Genomic DNA, 6,300 nt, shown 5'->3' with positions numbered 1-6,300 from the left:
AGAAGGAAATTCGTGCTGCGGTAATGGAAAGTCGCCCCAAACCCCTGGTAAAGGTTGAATTCTACTACAATTATACTTCAAATGACAGATCAAAGCAAAAAAATACTGTTATATTTTCAAAGTTGTTATTGTGCTGCCATTCCTCGAAATGGATGTCGAAAAAAGTAAGTAAAACAAAACTATTTTATTAAAATTATAAAAAAAAGAACCAACAACGTTTTATAATACTTTAGATGAACAAAAAGGAAAACATAAAATGCAAAAGGTAGAAAACTAGTCGCAGTTAGAGAAGGAACTTTTGCGGGAGCTGATTCGTCGGCACATCAACATTGTCGACAATAAGAGATATGATATTAGGATGGCAACAAGAAAGAAAGCATCTTGTTCCGATATTGACATCAATATGTGCTCCACTGGCTATAATAGACCAAAACAAAAGTTGAAGGAGCAGTGGCATCGGACTCATTCAGAACTGAAATTATAAAATTTGCTCCAAAATAATTTGTATCTAAATGTTTTGAAATCTATGTTCGATATAAAACACTTAGAAGACTTTTAATGAAACAAAACACAACATTTTTCCACATACTTTCTTATTCTAGTTTAAATAATGCATAATACTCACATGACAAATTTCTTTAGCTACGTTTTGTAACACTGATACTGCCTCAACAACATTTTTGGCAGTATCTAAATCAACTCTGAGTCTCTCAAAAATGAACGAAATTCAGATTTGATTTTTCGTTTAAACACTCTATTTTATTTCTGGTCGTGATACGACATTTGTTATATTAGTCTTCCTGTGGAATCTGTGGATTTCTGACTGGAGTAAATAAAACATAAGACAAGAGATACCCAGCGTCTCCAAGAAGAACTCCGTCATATGTACTTCTGGTGTCTTCTATGTGTCTCTTTAAACTAAAATTGCTGCATATTTGTGCATCATGCCTGGGACCCCTAGATCGGGGTTACAATCACTCCGGGAAATGCAGCTATTTTGAAAAAAATTGATTTTGTCTTCTGAAGTTCCTGACTTGTTGATGGAAATTTCACAAAGTTTGGCAACTGTTGTGCTAGTTTTCTTGCAATTTTGGCGAATATTATGCTAACCGTTGGTTGCAAAATACCATGAAGATCAGCTTAAATATAAATAAGGTATTTATGAATATATGTAGTTATATAGTGATTCAGATTGGTACTTACCTATATCACTCTGGTGGACATTTCTACCGAAAAATCTTAATGCTTTTAAAACCTGGAGACTGTCAGAAACGGGTAAACATCTTTTATTTGGTAGTTCTCAAATATTAAGTAAGTTTATAATGAATGTGACTGTTTCTTTATCCAAACGATATCTTTCGTAGAAATCCTTGTTGCTTAATTCAAATGGATTGAACAATGGTTTGTATATTTTTCTTTTTCTTGGTGCCATATTTTGCAAATCAACAAATAACTTAAACTCTTTTAAGGTACCCATATCTTCTTCAATTGCGGTATCAATCGACATTTTTCTGGATAGCAAGTTTATGTAAAATTTATTTGGTATCATTTTCAACTTATGTTTAAATTAATTGATAAATAGCCTTAACTCTGGACTTGCTGAGTAATAACTTAGCAAGAGTTTAGCAAACATCTATGAATATGTACCATTTTGTTATTCTTTTTATTAATGGAATAATTTGTAAGTTAAGAAGAGAAATCGAAAGTTTTTGGTGTCATTGGAGGCCAAATGTACGAGAAGACAATGTATTGTAATCGGTGATATTGTCTACACAGAATTATTGTGAATAGGCGATTTTTGTTGATTCTTTGTTTGAAATAAGATAACGCTCAAAATAAAATTTACTTGCAGGACAAAATTCTTTCCAAAATTAAGTCAAGCAATAAGCAACGTTGGCTAAAATTTTATAACTATTCTTTTATAATGTCCTTTACTGACCTGTCAAAATTTAGCAGACTAATAAATTGCCCGGCGCATTTATCACGAAAGGGGGAATGTTCGGAGTTGAATTTCTTCTGAAAGTTTGTTTTAACAGATATAAATTGATATATAATACAGAATCATTTACATAATATTATCTGCTCAAAGAAATTAAAAAATACCTATTAAGTAGTTTAAAAACATCAACTGTATTTTCATTTCTGAAATATAACATAGGACAATATGTATATTGTGTGTTTATTAAGTGCCATGCTTACATAAAATAAATGATTTATTTCTTTCCGAGCCTCCTCTAATTTGGAACTTGTAGGACACTTCCCACAAAATCCATTTACTTGCAGGACAAAATTCTTTTCAAAATCTAGTCAAGCTATAATAAAAAAAAGCAAACCATTTCAGCCAAATAGTACGCAACGTTAGCTAAAATTTCTTAACTATTCTTTTAAAGCTGTCAAAATTTATCAGATTGATAACTTGCTCCGCACATTTATTTCGAGCAAAGTTTTAACAGATATTTGAAGGTCGTACCTAAAAGAGGATTGTTCGGGGTTGAATTTCTTCAGATAGTTTGTATTTTAATTTCTGAAAGATTTCTGTCATGAAAACATATTACGATTTGACAAAACGTTCCATTGTCAGAATTAAGCCTAGGGTTAGACGTCTCTAACGAAACGATCGTGATTCCTTCCAAATTATATAAGCCGAGTTATCCACAATCACATTTTTCTTAAAGAAGACAATCTTATAACGTATTCAACGATAAAAGAAACGTTTAAAAAAAATTTGAAAGTGTTCACAAAACCTTACCAATTGAATTCTCCATTCAACACATTCCACAACATCCACATATACATTCAGTGGTTCAATCAACCCTCAAACTGCATTCTGTCCGGTTTGTTCTTGATATTGTTTCGCGATCGTTGAATAAAATTTCAGTTTTTTAGTTTAAAATAACAATTTCCGAGCTTATATTTTAGCAGTTATTATCAACAAATGGTTACACGTCAATATTAATCAATGTTATAAGTGATTTGAGTCGGGAAAATTAAATTTTTGGTATGAAATAAAAAGTTTAATATATTTTTTTGTTTTCTTATCGTCTGTTGTGTGATCGTTATTGGTCTATTCCACTTTGTTCTTACGGGTTCATGAAAAACCGTTAATTTCGACTAAGAGAAAAGTTTATTATTTTTTTCAATAACTTAAAAAGTGAATATTGTGAAAACGTTTCTGCATGAAAATTGAAGTTATCGGCTTAACAATTGGTGAGTGAATTATTGTTGTAATACTTTTGTTATTTTATTAATTTCTAAAACAGAGTGTTTTTTGTAGTTTCTTATTCAACTTCAATTCAGAATGTTTCATTGAAATAAACAAATAAATTCGGTATCGTTTTGAAAGTAAAAAACTCGGAGTTCTGGGCGATAGTGCAGCAGCACAAAATACGCTTAAACTTTTGATTTATTTAACAATTATGTGGGGGTTTCAATGGGTTCAGGTTTAAAATATTAATGTGAGGAAATACTGTGAAATCATACTTTTATTGTAATTTGGTTTCTTACACACTGCAAAACCCTAACTTCAAGTTTTTTTTTTAAATAGAAAGTACCGACCAGCTTAAACAAAAAGGTGTATTTAAACCTGATGGGCGCTCTATAGAAATTGGCATTTGGGGTCTATGTGAGGTTGGCTATATGTAAAGCTTCTTCTGCATTTGATGGCTAGAAGACATAAAACATGTTTGTTGTTTTTCTTACGTTATTGAAAAAGCATCTTAAACTTTTCAATAATTTCCAAAACAAGAAAAAAATGGAAAAATTTTCAACTAATTACCCAAAAAAGTTATAGGTATAATCACTAAAAAAAAAAAAACAGGTAAAAAATGCCAGAATGATTCAACACCTCAAAAGCATCGGGTTTTTATTGGAAAAAGTGAACTTTGAAAAATAAATAAAAATATAAATACATTATTTCTAACTTGCTTACTTAAGGTGGTAGTCCTGTGTAAAGTAGGGACTCGCTCAACAAACTTCTCCATTTAGCTCGCTAGATGTCGCCAGTTTCGCGCTCCCGATCTACCTGAATCGCGGTCTTTCTCTTCTGCGCTTGCCTGTGGGTCCGGAGCTTTGGTTTCCATGCGCTCTACGTGACTCAGCCATCTTAGTCGTTGGACTTTTACCCCTCTGGCTAAGTCTACGTCGCTGTACAACCAGTACAGCTCGTCGTTCCATCTTCTCCTCCAATCCCCTTCGATGCATACGGGACCGTAGATCACACTAAGAACTTTTCTCTTAAAACGACCCAAGGTCCTTTCATCCGATTTTCTCATAGTTTCTGCACCGAATAGCAGGTGGGGATGATGAGGGTCTTATATAGCGACACTTTGGTCCCCCGAGAGAGCCGAGAGAGGGCTTTGCTACTCAATTGCTTTCTTAGCCCAAAGCGGTTAGCAAGAGTTATTATTTGTTTTATCTCAGCACTGGTGTTGTTATCTACGTTTGTAGAGGAGCCTAGGTAGCCGAAGTCCTTGAATACCTCAAAGTTACTTCAGTCAATGGTGCAGTTTTGACCGAGACGTCAATGTTGTAAGTCCCTTCTTGTACTTTGTTTTACTCTCATTAACCGTTTTTTCCGTCTCTACTCAAAAAAGCCCCATTGAAATCAAGCTGAGTTCTTCCGATTATGTCAGTGTCAACAGCTAATTCTAGTAATTGGACAAACTTTTAAAACTCTTCCTTCAAGTACGATGTTAAAAAAGTCGCATAACAGCACATGAACTTGTCTAAAACCTTTTTTGAAATCGAAAGCTTCTATGAATTCTCGATGGTCATCCTGCACAAACGGACGAGTTTGACAGGGATGCCAAAACTAGCCATGGCTCTATACAGATCGTCCCTGTAGATGCTGTCATATGCGGCCTTGAAATCGATGAAAAGATGGTGGGTGACGATTTGGTGTTCTAAGATTTTTTCCAGGATCTGCCGTAATGTGAATATTTGATCAACTGTGGACTTTCCTAGTCTAAAACCACACTGATAAGGACCTATCAGGTTGTTGACGATGGGCTTTAGACGTTCACATGTTACGGCAGAAAAGATTTAATATTCGATGTTAAGTAGACTGATTTATCTATAGTTGATCTAGTTTAGAGGGTCTCCTTTTTTCAGAATCGGGTAAACAATACTGAGGTTCCACTCATCGGACATGCTTTCTTCCGACCATATTTTACAGATAAGTTGGTGCATGCTCCTAACCAACTTATCTCCAGCTGCTTTAAAGAGCTCGGCATTCCAGTTATAGCGGCTTTATTAGACATCAGCTTAGGTATGGCAATCTTTACTTCGTCTAATTTCTGCCTGACAGCGGAATTCGGTTTGTCGTCGCCGTTATACAGTCTGCAGAAGTGGTCCTTTCATATCCTCAGCATTGACTGCGGTTCCACTTTAAATTTTCCACCTATGTCTTTGCACCCTTCGGTTCTAGGTTTATGGACTTGTGAATTCCGTTTTACCTGCTCATAAAACTTTCGAACTTCATTTCTGCTTTTGAACCTCTCAACGCTCTCTCTTTTTCCTCTCGGTTCCTCTCGCTTCTTCTGTACATAGTTCGGACGTCCATGATACTTGAAGCGTGCCTAGCTTAGATCGCAATGTGGTCAATCTAGTTCACGTTAATTGTTCTGGAGAAATCCAAATTCCTTTGTGGATGTTGAGGTGTGAAAAACGCGTACCAACTACCATGACGTTTCGCCACGAAGCAAAATCGATGAAGCTAAACCCGTTGTCAGAAGTGTTGTCGTGCAGGCTGTTTTTCCCGATTATTCCACCAAAGATGGCTGCCCTTCCTAGCTTGGCATTAAAATAGTTTTAATATCATAGCTAGGACACTGCTCATATGTTTTGTCTAGAGCACGAAGAACATATCTTTGGTGTTGTCATCCTTCTTTTCTGTGGGGGCGTCCACGCACATTAGGATAAGACTTGCTGCTTAAGTCTGGCCCCAATGACAAAGCCGCATCCAGAAAAGCGCTGTTAGCTGGTCAGTCACCCTGACGCACGACCTTCAACCTGAAGGACCAGGTTCTTGATTTAACTCCAAGGGCAAGAGCCGACATAACCGCTCCTTACAGGACTGGGCTTCAAATATGTCGTAGTAGGCCTATAAGGTGTTCACTACGTAGTTCAACCTAACTTTAATTGTAGACGTCACCGTTGATTCCATTTTGTTAATTTCTCCACTGCCATCTGGATGAAAAGAGAGGTGCCTTAGTGAAAACACATTTTCCCCCTCTCTCATTTGCTACCCCCAAAAACTTTCCAACTGGAGATGCTTTTGCAATCTACAGTTGAGGACCTAGG

This window comes from Eupeodes corollae, chromosome 1, assembly GCF_945859685.1.
Source record: "Eupeodes corollae chromosome 1, idEupCoro1.1, whole genome shotgun sequence".
Taxonomy (NCBI): domain Eukaryota; kingdom Metazoa; phylum Arthropoda; class Insecta; order Diptera; family Syrphidae; genus Eupeodes; species Eupeodes corollae.
This window is presented reverse-complemented; position numbering follows the sequence as displayed.